Source organism: Buceros rhinoceros, unplaced genomic scaffold, assembly GCF_000710305.1.
Source record: "Buceros rhinoceros silvestris isolate BGI_N320 unplaced genomic scaffold, ASM71030v1 scaffold2751, whole genome shotgun sequence".
In the NCBI taxonomy this organism is placed as follows: domain Eukaryota; kingdom Metazoa; phylum Chordata; class Aves; order Bucerotiformes; family Bucerotidae; genus Buceros; species Buceros rhinoceros.
Window position 1 is genome coordinate 87382 of NW_010395891.1, and position 13717 is coordinate 101098.

General features: G+C 43.7%; 1 protein-coding gene across 1 annotated transcript in view; it reads left to right on the forward strand.

The window, feature by feature from the left end:
* The first annotated feature begins 7773 nt into the window (after nucleotides 1-7773).
* Nucleotides 7774-13717, forward strand: part of ARHGEF4 (Rho guanine nucleotide exchange factor (GEF) 4) — a 42734-nt gene continuing 36790 nt past the window's right edge. Inside the window, exon 1 of the mRNA XM_010145697.1 lies at nucleotides 7774-7902. The gene's annotated coding sequence lies outside the window, so the exon portion shown is untranslated. The remainder of the gene's footprint in view (nucleotides 7903-13717) is intronic.

Below are 13717 nucleotides of genomic sequence, written 5' to 3' on the forward strand. Positions count from 1 at the left end.
GCTGATCTGAATTGACTCTGATCATCCTCTGTTAGACAGTGTCAGATAGGTTATTTCTGAGCCGGCAGCCTGTCAGTGGTTTGGGAGGCAGTTGCCTGATGAAGGGGCTGCTTTCTGGGTGGTTGTTTTTCAGTTCAAGGGAGGGGAGTTTGGTCTGGGTTTGGTTTTTACTTCAAGGCACAGCAGGCACAGAGCTAAGCAGCAGTTAAATGGACAAGTGAAAATTCAGCATGAGGTTGGAATGTCAGTGTTTGTTCCTTGTTAGAAACAAAAAACACAACCTTTTTAGTCTTCCACAGAGGAACCTTCCAAACATCCATTACGATGAATGGTTTCATCTACCACCACCATCTAACTCCTTCAAACACCAGTTAAATCAATGACTAGGACTTGTTGGGCAGTAAATGACACACCACATAGTGCAAGCAGTACCTCCTACGGAGGACACGGTAAAGAATGTGCCTGGATATCAGGAGGGATTTGTCTGCTAGTTTTGATTGCTACGATTGATTTATTGTTTAGATTGTGATAGAGCTTAAAGGACTGGACTAGAATTAGCCCCGTCGTGTTCAGCATTGTCCAGATATAAAGTAAATAGCATTTCCAATGATGTCTATCTGGAAAATGAGAGCAAACAAGTCGGTATGGATGTGTAATCAGACCTGAACAAATACACAACAAATACGTGGACTAGGAGGACATGCCTGCTTATTTCCAAGTCAGTAGCTGCGATGGGAACACGGCCAGTGAATTAATAGTTTGTATGCAGTACAACAGAGGGGCTTTCCAACAAAGGATCAGGCTTTGGATCCAGAAAGTCCATTTTAGGTGGTTTTCCTATCTGTTTTTCCCATCGTTTCCCCTTCTTCAAATCTAGTTAAACTGCTCTCCCTCTTCTCCCCCGGTCCTACCACCACCCAACCAGCAAGGAAGGGACTGGGGGCTGCTCTCTGAAGCATGTCTGCCAAGGCAAAGCAGACCAAGCTGCAAGTGCGTAGCAAATGGTAACGTGGGAGTCAGAGCTGCAGAGCCATTCATAATCCGCATCTCTCGTCCCCATAATTATCTCTGCTACCCGAGAGAGCTGAGAACTCCCTCAAGCCTCCCTGCAAGTCATTTAGATTCTAATTGGGATTTAAAACCTCTTGAAACCTGAGTGGGTGGCTCAGTGCATTATTGCTGATGAATGTTACCCTGGGTGATGTGCCCAGCAGACCCACAGAGGACCTGTGCTCAGCTTCCCATTGAAGAACTGTGTCCTTTTTGTTTTTGAGCACAGATTTGCTTTTTGCTTCCGCTAATTAGGAACTGGCTTCATTCTCAATAGCAATTCCATTTGTGGCATTATACCAAAATGTTAATTTAATTTTGTTATGATGAATCCTTTTCCTTCTTAATGCTTCTTTAAAATGGAGGTGGTGAAGCTTGCTTTCTCCGCTTAAATATTTTTCTGCCTCTTCTCCCCATTCTGTGTTGTTCTATTCTTTTTCCCCTCAAAGATTCACTGAACACAGTTTCATTACCTGCTCAGAAATGTCATCATGAAGACCTTAGCTCTCTAAGGCTCAGCTTCACAGGCCTGTGTCCTTGGTTTTTTCCCCCTCATAAAGCTCATACTAACTGGTCACTGTTCCCTTGTTGCTAATTCCCTGCCAGACTTCCCTCTTCCTGTTAAACTGGCCCACAACCATAAGCAGGATGATGTGAGAGTGTCCATCAGCACGGTAAAGAGCTGGAGAATTGCACTGCTGGGGCAGAAGTGTGATGACATCACTCTGATGGATTTTACTGTGGCAGCTGCATAGGGACCTCCGTATATCAAGCAGCTGATAAATGAAGCGCATAATTCTGAACAGAACGGACTGAGGCTGCAGCACTACTGTGGCAGCTATTTCTAAGGGAGACGAGAGTGTAGCAGTTCGGAATGGGCAAGGGGAGGGTGGAGGGGCTCTTCTCACCTGGGCAATGTCGTCTGGGTTTGGTTTCCCCACCCCATGCACCCCTTTCATTTGTTTATAATCTTAAATCTCTTGAACTACTCCCTCCACCAGCTGCAATGCACTTTGCTGTGGGCGCTGCACACAACCACAGAAATGTCTGCTCAGTGAGGCAGAGGGAATGATGTTGTTAGCTCTGAATTAATTTGCTCTGTGAGTGTAAATCAGGCTTTTACTGTTATTTCAGTGAATTGTTTTAAATGTAAATGCTAGAGACAAATGTGTGGATGTGGTACTGAAAAAGCACTCTGGAAAGAGAGATACTTCAAACACACAAAAGTGGTTCCCTTTGTCGTTAATATAAAGTGCTTTTAATAAACTACGGATCCTCTTGCTTTCAAATTTGTAATCACCATGGATTCCTGTCCCAGCCTTACCCCTAAAAGCTGCAGACTGTAAGTCAAGTGAAAACAGAGAACCAAAATTTTGTGAAATCTGCCTCTAGCCCATTTCCTTTGAGTCCTGGGTCATCGTTCAGGCTTCTGACCCATGCACATGGAAGGAGCTCCTCCCCAACGGGGAGCTACCGGGTTTATTCCAGCTTGAGACATAAACCCATGTGACTTTGAGATCTCTGTAAAGAAGCTGTGCTAGATTTGGGGATGCAGTGCCCAGCTGCTCTGAGGAAACTGTTCTAGAAATTCCGTGTTTCTCCAGTGAGATGGTGGGGTTGTTTGGTTTTGGCTTTCTTTTGGCAGTAGTATTTTCAGGAGGAGGCCAATTAGTGTTCACTAATTCCAGGCACTTGGAATATGTGAAGCAGGTCCATCCTTGGAGATAGAGGTGCTCAGACCTGTACTAGGTGACTCTAGTCTTAACTGAACTCTGGACTATGCTTAATATTCATTTTCAGTCTGTGACCTTCAGTAGATGATCTAATCCCAACTTCGTTTAGTTTTCCACCAGTTAGATGAATAATAAGGCTTCTCTTGTTTTTGCCTCCCTGCCATCTTCTCTGTGTTACTAAGATCAAGGTTGTCCAAGTGTAGCGCAGCTGTTTTCACAGAATCATCTGGTTCAAAGTGACCTTTAAGTTCATCAAGTCCAACCGTACACCTTGCACTGCCAGGGTCCCTAATCCAAGTTCCCTCAATGCCACATCAACTCACCTTTTAAACACTTCCAGGAATGGGGACTCCACCACCTCCCTGGGTAGACTATTCCAGGCCTTCACAACCCTTTCAGTGAAGAATTTTTTTTCTAATATTCAACCTAAGTCTCCCCGGCACAATTTGAGGCCATTTCCTCTAGTTCTGTCAGCTGTCACATGGGAGAAGAGTCCAACCCCCACCTCTCTACAACCTCCTTTCAGGTAGTTGTAGAGAGCGATAAGGTCTCCCCTGAGCCGCCTCCTCTTCAGGCTAAACAACCCCACTTCCCTCAGCTGCTCCTTTTAAGACTTGTGCTCCAGATCCTTCACCAGCTTTGTTGCCCTTCTCTGGACACACTCCAATACCTCAATGTCCTCCTTGTAGTGAGGAGCTCAACAGTGGGCACAGTACTCAAGGTGCAGCCTCACCAGTGCCCAGTACAGGGGGACAATCGCTGCCCTGCTCCTGCTGGCCACGCTAGTGCTGATACAGGCCAGGGTGCTGTTGGCCTTCTTGGCCACCTGGGCACACTGCTGGCTCATGTTCAGTCAGCTGTTGACCAGCTCCCTCAGGTCCTTTTCTGCTGTGCAGCTTTCCAGCCGCTGTTCTCCAGTTTCAGATAGGCTAAACTGTGGCTAAATTCTCCAGTGTCAGATAGGCTAGACTGTGGCTCCCAGGAGTAAGCACCCTACCACAGGGGCAGCTGCCTGCACCCATTCCAAACTGTCCAAAGTCACCTGGAAGCAGGACGCCGCTGGAGTGGCCAGGAGTTGCACAGCTGTGGGTTACGCTGCAGCCGTGGCGTGGCTTGTCTCTCACTGTGGGCACAGAGCGCTCTTCTGTGCGAAACCACTGAGCTGACAACAGCTCCCACGGCTTTCTGATGAGACGGAGAGCTCTGTAACTGTGTGGAAGTACCTCTCAGGGTTGTTAGGTGTCAATCTTTCATGTGCTCCCCTTCAGCAAGCTGGGGACACAGCAGAGCCCAGCCAGGACCCTTCCCACTGCTGACTGCGTGTGCCTGCATCCCAAAGCCTGTGTAATGGTGAACCCATACACCTTCTTCCTCTGGTTCATATTGATCAAGCTTCATTTGATTTTTTTTATTAGATTTTAGACTAAATTTAGATTTTTTTTTTAAATGTTTTATTATTATAGAATTCTTCCCCTTTTTTGTGACTGTTCTTTGTAGCCTGTCTCAGTGCTGTCTGCTCAGGCACTTGAGCACCTCTGCCAGTCGCTGCTTTCAGTGCCATTTTTCATATGATTTTTGCTGCTTCATATCCTCAAGATATTTCTTCATGGAGTCGGGCTCTTGACACGTTATTCTCTAGTCATATACATTAAAAAGGGCTTGTGTGTCTTGTTCTTTCATGAGCTGCTATTGCTAGAATTCTCCATCTGCTTTTGTTCTTTAATGACATAAAACCCAAGCTTGGGCTCGGACTAACAGCAGCATAAAGCAGCGTTTTAATACTTACACAGAAGGCTGTAGTACTAAACAGTAGTACTGGTGACAGCCCCTCCCTGTGTTTCTGTATCGAATACGGAGCAATCTGCTTGAGCTAACTGGTGTTGGTTTTTGACAGGACATTGTTCTTTGGCATTGCCCAATTGCCAGGGTCAGGTCAGAGCAGTGGTCTGAGACACACGGAGAAGCCAGCAGTGACCGTACCATGGATTTCAGCGTTAGAGATGAGCATATGGGGGGTGGAATGAGGCATCCCAGTCAACTGCCGTGCAGCTTAATTGTTGCCTTTCTGCCTAGTTCTGTTGAGGAAGCCGATAGACTATTTCAGCAATCTCTGCTAACTTGTCTTCAGAGATTTTTGTACTGTGCTTGCGTCTTTTCTACTTGACCTAGTTTATGCTGTGCATGTTGAGTCACTACCTACATTAAAAGCCTCCATTCTCCTGTTTCCTTGATGGATTTCTAGTGCATTGGGTCACCATCCCAGACTACTGTTTTATTTATTTATTTGTAATCATCTCCCATGTAAGCTGCTTCAGAGCAAATTCTTCTTTTTCATTCGTTTTATTCTTCCCAGGAACATTACTTAGTTTGGGAGATCGTATAACAGCTATCTTGGGCCATTCTTCCTCAAGGATTGAGAAATTTTGTATGACTGATTTTTGGTGAAATATGTCTGCGAGGACACTTCTGCCAGGAAAACTAATGCAAAATGCAATAGCAGGTTTTGAGACTGCAGAAAATTGATGAGCTTGGTAAGATCAGAGGAGAAAAACAGATCTCTAGTAAAGCAAACACAGCTTTTAAGGCACTTAGCAGGGGTATAGAGCATTTTAAGTAATACAGATAAATATCTCCCTGGAGCTTTTGCTTTTTCATCTAAGCACAGATCAGAGAACAAATAGGAAATTGTGGGGGGAAAAAGCAAAAGCTTTAAAGTTGTCAATGAATGTTTTTCAGGCCGAAAATTACTTTAAGCAGTGAAAACAGCAGAAGATCCATCAGGCAAAAGCAATGAAGCTGTGCACAGAATAAGGGGAAAGAATGAAATCAGAAGGAAGCAAAAAAAGTTTTGAATTAAGTGACTGCAAAATCCTGTCTTATTAATGATTTAATTTTATTTGTTCTTGAAAAATGTGTCTGATTTGTTCCTGTTGCTGCACTAACACACTGAATGCTGTTCATTACTATCAGACGAATGTTTTTCGGTGTATGAACAAAAAGTGATACTTTAATGCTCTTTAAAAAAAAATCAAACAAATTTAGGTGCAAACCACAGTAATTCTGCAGCAAATGATAATATCAGTGGCATTCCAGCTGATTTTGAGGTTTATATTATGAGATGGGTCTTAGCCCCAGAACTGCTTTGTATGCGGTCTACACCACTGGCTTGTATTTGGGAGAGAACTACTTCTGTATAACGATATGATGTGTCAGAGCAAAGCTATGAGAATGCTTGATTCGTTGTGAAATGTCACTTGAAGTTGAATGGTTGGGTGGTTACTCCCATGGAAAACTGCCTTCATCATAAGCTCGTATGTGCCTTCCTGTCCTGAACTGCCTTCAGTGTTGAGCGGCGTTCCAGGTTTATACAGTGAAGGTGTCTTTGCTATGTTGTGCATATTTATTGAATTCAAAGCATAAACAACCAAGGGTTTAGCTCAAAAATAGCTCATACTCCAGTTGTTTTGATGTCAAGTTACTGCACTGAACTGAGAGCAGCTACGCTGAATTTACACCTCACCATGGTGCTAGGAGTAATCAATGCAGCCTGAAAAGAACATTGCACGTAAGGAAGGCATCAGTGAGGACCATCTTTGCAGGGCTTGCTGTAACCTCTGAGAGTGCTTTATTTTGCACTACTGGGAGCTTTGCTTTCAGGTAATCATAAGCTAATGAACCCTTAGGCTCTTTTTCTTGGCTACGAATAAGTTCCTAAGATGCGCTTGCATGAAGGAGTGAAGTGAGGGCCCAAGAAGAAGCTTCTGTATCCCCGGACTCTGGTGCTTTTTCCGTCCAAGCTGAAAGGTTTTTTTCACCTGTTCTGCACAAATTTCAAATGTGATATCGTGTGTAACTTGGACAGCCAAGACGGTCACCAGGAGTGCGGAGAGCAACGTCTGTGCGTTCACTTCATTCAGTTCTACTACTGTAACCATATCAAGACCACTACACTAAAATTAGTTGTATCAGCTCTTGCTCTCTGCATCAGAGTTGTGTTAGCTACTTCATGCGTAGAATTACTTCTTTGTGAAGCCCACTTCTTTGTCATGGAAACTGTTGTCCTAGCAGTTGCTAATCCAGAAAATAGGTTGGCAAATGTTTTCTTTAACCATTGACATTTTTCACAGATTTTGAGAACAGCAAGTTTATGCTCAGCAGCCTGTACAGGAATGGGATGGATGAATGATTGATCAACATGCCACTGAAAGGCATTTGCTAATGTCTTGAGGAGACCTTAGGAAAAGGTTCCTGCCTATGAAACAGATGAAGTGCCATTTTGATCTGTGAGAGGAATATAAATGCCATATTTTTATTTCTCTCAGGCTTATGTTTATACCTTGAGACTTCGGTGCTTGTTCTAGCTATGGACCGCTAACGCTCCATTGTGTGTAGCTTACTCAGGGCTGTGCCGAGCAGAATGGCCCTCCTGCAGTGATAATGGGCACTTCTGTAGCAACCAGTGGGGTTCTCAAATTAAATAAATGTGTGGACAAAGAGAAAGGTGAAGGTTTTCCCCAAAGACTGAGAGTTTCCTTGGTCTGATAGGGTTTGATAAATAATAATTGTCAAGGTATGAACTGACAGGCATGGCTTGCCAACCTAGTCCAGTTTCCTGACAACATGGCAATGTCATAATGAAATCATGTTTGCATCATCTTTGCCCAGCACCTTTTATAAGAACCTCGTTTTTTATTCTTATTTTATCTTTTCTTTGCAACACACAGCACTGTTGAATTTTTTTTTTTAATCGCATTCCCAGTCTAGAAAAAGACATGATCACTTATGGTGACAAAATGTGAATGGAGAAAAATTCCCTGAAAAATGGGCATGCATCAGGCTGAAATTATGCCCTGAAATTGCCTGTATAGTTTGCTCGTCTTTGTTTCCTTTATGCTGTGTTATAGCATTCCTCATATAAGTGCTGCAGCGCTGCTGAGGATCTTGTGGTCTGTAACAATCCATTCTTTTTGTTGTTGCAGTGATTGCTGATGGGGCACTGGACAAAACAGCTCTAACAGATGATGTGGGAAGTGAGGAGGACCTGTACGAGGACTTCCGGAGCTCCAACCACCGCTATGGCCACCCTGGGGGAGGCGGAGAGCAGCTTGCCATCAACGAGGTATTGTGCTGGTTGGTTTCTGACAGGCAGGATAAGGAAGGATGCTGGTTCTTGTTGTGAATCTAAGAGAGCTCAACACCCAAACCGGTAATGGCAAAGTGGATGGGGCTTCAAATATCATTTACTGTGGGTACCACCTACCACTGGGTAATGACAGAATCTGGACCTTCCATCAGGGTGCTGTCCCTAACAGTAGAGGACAATGATGTAAGGTAATGCAGAGCCACAGGTTCTGAGCACTTAACTCTACAAGCAGCCTGGTCAGGGCTGGAATGAGCCTTGAAATGGAGTGTTCTGAAAGCATAAAGGAAATGTTGGGAAAAGTTGGTCTATGTTCTTTACTGGTAGATGAGAAGGATGTAAAGGTTAATGTAGCCTTGGTCTTTACTGCTTCTTCCTGTTCCCCAGTAAATTCACTCTGGGGATGTGAAAGACATGCCTTTTTTAGACAGTGCTTTTAGCGATTGTCTTTTATAGTGCTGCCACTGATTAACTTGAGATCAGCAATTTAGAAATGTACTTCTTAGTTTAACTGATGTGATGAGCAACATGTTAAGAGGATTTAAGATGTTTCTTTTCAGCAAAAATACAGTTGGCTTTCTCTAACGCATTAGAACTGGCATCCTGTTACACAGAGAGTGCTTTTTCAGTGGGATGAACTAATAAGCTTTTTCACTGGAAGAGTGGAGCATGTGCACCATATGAGTGATCTCTTGCACTCTCACACTTTCTGCCTCTCTTTGCTATGCTGTTACCTTTACATGACCTTCACAAGATGAGAAGGCAAAGATAAAAGATGTATTCTCTTTTCTTGTGGCTAAGGTATAACTGAAACTGTGTTGGCTGACACTCTGTGCCTCAGTGTTTGGTACATGCAGCGATGGTGCTTCTGGGGTCTGCAAAAGCTCCAGAAAGTGCACAGTGGAGATAACAGCTTTTCTTCAAAAACAACCCCACAAATGCTCTTCTAGCAGTGTTCCTGCTCCTAGTGCTCAGAATTCCTGTCTACAGCCTGGGGTGCCTGGGGTAAGGAGGAGACTTGCTAGATTTTCTTCCTCCATTGCTTACATCCAGGGGTCATCAAACCTGGATTGGCAGGATTCCCAGCCAAAACCAGTCCGTCGCATCCTTTCGGTACGGGGGAAACAGCCCCCCTCCTCAAACCGCGACACATAGTTAGAGCTTTTTGATTTAATCTCAGCTGTCTGGGGCTGTCGGCACTGGCCAGCAAAGATTAGTAGGTCACTAGAAAATCTTGAGTTGCATTCTCCCACATTTACCAGGTGTGTTTGTGAGAGAGTCCCAGGCACCACTGGAGTCAATCCCACAGTATGCACTGGGAGTGTGGAAGGTGGATTCTGCTTCCCTCCCAGTCAGGTGCTTGCCCTGGTAAGTCATGTGTGTCTCATACTCACACATTAAGTAAGTGAGTCTCATCAAACAGAACATCTTCCAGGTTTTTGTTTTTTTTTAATGGAAAAAGCAAAATATCTTACTTTTTAAAAGGGAATATTTACAACTCTTTAAAATCAGGGAAAAAAATTAGCTTGGCAGTGGGTCTGTATATCCATCGTGCATGTTGTGTTTTTCTTTCTCATCGTTCATTAATATTGAGAACAATTGTTTTTCCTTCTTTTCTTAAAAGTTCATTTTATTAGAGTAAAATTCCATCATTTAACTTCTAATCAGGAAAGCAAATGGATGTGTCCAAAGCAGGTGTAATTTGTCTAGTCTTTGAAGCGTATGTGGAGCTTTGTTGGCCAGTGGACTGGAAGAAAAAAGATTATTTTTGGCTTGTTCCCTAGAAGCTTGCCTGTTCAGGGGCCAAAAGAACTGTAAGAATAGGCAGTACATTATTTACTTTGTCAACTGGTTCCTACGGGTAATTAATCCATCACTTGGCTTCACTGAGCCTTAGCAAAGTGCTTTCCTGCACAACCGCTTTCTGGAACAGAAGGGTACAAAATCTCTGGGGTGAAATCCTAAATCTGTGAGGTAGGGATTTTACATGAGCAGACACGTTAAGTGTTGGAATTGGAATGTAGCTGGCAATCGGATGGGCTTATCTTCATCTTCCCTGTTGGACCAAAAGCTAGATATTGGTTACTCTTGAGGTTTTTTTGTAGTAATGCTAGGGGTGATGATGGGTGAAGATATCAACGTCCAATCAGTTGGTCACATTTTGTGAGAGGTCTTGTCTTTGTTTTATTGCATTCCAAATTGTGCTTTATTGGTCGTGGATAAGGAAACTATGGTAACCGCATTATTCTTAGCCTTCTTGGAAGAAGCAGCTTTCAAATAAACAGAGAAGGTTGAAATACATTTTTAAGGCATTTGGCAGGCCAAGTGTCGCGTTAAAAAACAAAACTCCCAACCGCTGAGTTTTAGCTCGTTTTGGATCAAGAGAAAATGGTTATGAAATAAAAAAGAAACCTTTCATAAAACTAGAATAATTTATTGGCAAGAAGACTAGAGGGATAAAAGAAAGCCGGGAAGGTTGTATAGAGCCCACCTAAGAAGATCAGCGTGAGAGTGTGTAAGAGCCAAGAAAAATCAATCCCAAAGTAATAATAAGGGTTTGGGATGAGAAAAGAGGCAGGGGAAGTCATTTTCTTGGGCCATCTGTTTGACATTCTTTCAAATGCATTCTTGATGCTCGTGAAAAGAGATTCCTGTGTTTATAGATGGGAGATGGTGGAGTTTACTTTGTGTTTGTTCCAGATAAAGACCCTATCCTGGTATCTTTTTGTTTCCACACTATAATTAGGAAAATTGCAGGAAAGAAAAAATCTGTACTGCAAATGCGTTGTGGTTCTGTCCTTCCAGTGCAGAAATATTACGTGTAGGACAGGGGTAGCTTCAAGCTTAATGAAACGTGTTTTATGTAGAGTGAAGCTGAGAATGAAGGATTAAGTGTATAAAAAGCCTGCCTACCCAGCTCTCGGGTGATCGTAGTGATAACGAGGAGAACCATACTGCTCGTCAAGTAATTGGCCTGGGCAAGTAAGCTTAGGCTGTTTGTTTGGAAATACCTGATGTGTACAAAGGGTTTGTTCTGTCCGGCTGAGCAAAGGGTCTGTCTGGCTCTGCGCTGTGGCAGAAATGCTGCTGCAGTTCACCACGTGGAGTGTATAGCCCCGCGCAGCCGTAGAGGAGCAGCCCCGTCCCCATCTTGTGAAAGCAAAGCACCGAATGTTTGGAGAACGGCATCAAGACTCCTTGCTTTTTCCTTATCTCTTATTGCGCTGTGGTTGATAAGCTTGGAATTTGGTACGTGAAGTCTTGTTCCTGAGGAAACGCGTGACCTGCTGGCTTCAGCAGGGCAGGATTTTATCTAAGACACGTTACCCCATTGCCTTATGTTGTAAAGTGACAATATTGCAGTATGTACAGATGTTTGTGCTTAGCAGCGCTTGCTCACGAGATGCAGTTAAGCTAATTGGTTCCAACGTATATTTTTCTGATTTAATAAAGTAATTAATGCAGGAAGATGTTCAGGAAATGGGGCTAACAATACATCTGCCACGTACCAAGGCAGCAGATATTGTACTATTTGTCTTACCAAGCAGCGTACAAGTGGGGCTGTTGAGTCTCTGAAGCATTATTCTTGTGCTAAACTCTTTGATCGCTCCCTGGGAAGTTCTAGGCACACCCAGAGCTTCTCCAAGTGCAACCAATTTTAAACAAGACAGACGTGTTTTGTTTTTAATAAAAAAAAAAAAAAACCAAAACCAAACCCCAAACTCATAAAATGTTAATGCAGATGAAATCAGAACAACGTATTTTAATTTTGTTCAACATGAGGGATAGCCTCCATAGCATTCTTCACATTATCTTCATTCCAATCGATAGAAATTGCTTGTGTGCTGTACGAGGACAAATTTCAAAAGACGGAAAATATTTAAAATAGTGCCACAAAATGTTATCACCCCCCTTTTTTTTGAAGAATACAGAATGAGTTGAGAAAGCTGTGGTCACAGCAGATTTCCCGATTGAAAACAGAATTATCGATCATATGGAAACAATATATAACATGCCTGTGTAATCTGGGAGACGAGATTTATTACCACTTTTATGTCTTACTGTGAGTATATTGCTCTCCCAACTGATACTAGAGCAAATAGAAACCAGTTAACAAATACCTTCCGCCTCCTTTATATTTTTCTTCTGGAGGGCTTAATTCCTGCTTTTGTGCCCTGCGTATTTCTGCAACCAAAGTTGACAACTGTGGTCCAGAAGCAGCAATTGTGATTTATTTGCAAAGTGCTGTAGAAAGCTCAGTGCTGTCAAGGGCAAGAAATAATGTTCCCCAATAGACATAAATCTTCACTGTATCCAAGTTTTTGGTCCCAAGTGCTTGCGTAACTTTGTACAGGGCTCAGACGTGAATGTTCAGAGTGCGGAGTCAGAGCTGTAACTTCTTTTACTGCCTGATGGTTCTAATTTTTTACAGTTTTCAAGGTCTGCAGACTTCTAAGGTCATTCCAGAGGGCTTTTTGCAATGAGTTTAAAACAAATCAGTATATTCGAATACTTTATACCAATTATGTCTCGTCAAACATCAGGACCAGGAGCTAAGTGGTCCCAGGGGTTGCCAGAGCCATATTTCTTCTTTCTACCCTGGGCAGCTGTGGCTGCACTGAGCTGCTTTCTCATGCCCTCGTCAGTGTTAGGACTTGGTTGTCCCCTGTGCAACGGATCATCCCCGAGCAGGCTGAAGGTGGAGAGAGGCTGATGGAAGCCAGTGTAGCTCACTCAGCGCTGTGGATTATCCTCATCTGAGGAAAAATGATCTTCCAGGAGGATTTTGGGGTTTTTGGGGAAGGTGGGAGAAACGGGATGAGCTTTCACAGTTGCAGTCATGCACCGAGCCCTTCCCAGTCCAAGTGCCTGTTGCCACACATACTAGTGAGGTGTGCGTAGGTAGCTCCTGTACCATGTGTGCTGCAGTCAGTAGCGCGCGCACAGACCACGGGCAGGAGTTCAGTCCTTTCAGAAGCATTTCCATAAAATATGTAATTGTTTGGTAGACCTGTGCTTTCTCTAAGTAGCCCTATTAATCTCATACTCATTAGGGACAAACAAAAAAACCCGCAGGATTATCTTAGTGCCTGGGGCAAGAGTAGTCACAGTTCTAACTCCTAAACAAAACTGCTGAGGTGTTAGAGGGGAAGGGGCCCTGGACATGCAGAAGGCAGAGACTGGGTTACGGGGTCAGTCTCCAAACGGACCTAACTCCTCCTTCCAGGAGCCAAACTGAAGAAGCAGAACAAGAGAGGCAGCCTCTGTATTTCACCTCTTCGTGGGCATGGGTGTGTCTCCACACACATACCGACACGTTTAAAGAGGGGAAGATACTGCCCGAACTTTCATCTGTGGCTGTAAAACAGACCTAAATACATCACTCAAAGGAAATAACTGGAGACAGCGTGATGGCTCCAGAGTTCTTACATCAGCCCTGCCAGCTGGTTTTGTAAGGCCTCTAACAGCTGCTGTTAACACTTGTTAATGATAGCTTGAGAGCATTAGGGGACTCTTAATAATGTCTGTTGTTTGGCGACATTAAATGTGTACCCAGTTACTGGGGTGTAGGAGAGGCTTGGGTCCTCAAACAGTATTCCCCCGGAGAAAAAATGATCCAGCAGTGATTTAACTCCTGAAGTTACTTGTGCCAAATCATCTCAAAGTCTGCCTGTATTTTATCCAGTGTATCTGTGGGTTCCTAGAACCCCATCTAATGCTTCCCACCACTTAAAGAAAACACAGCGTGTCTGCTGATGCTAATCACAAGAGGTGGTGGTCTCTTTATGGTGAC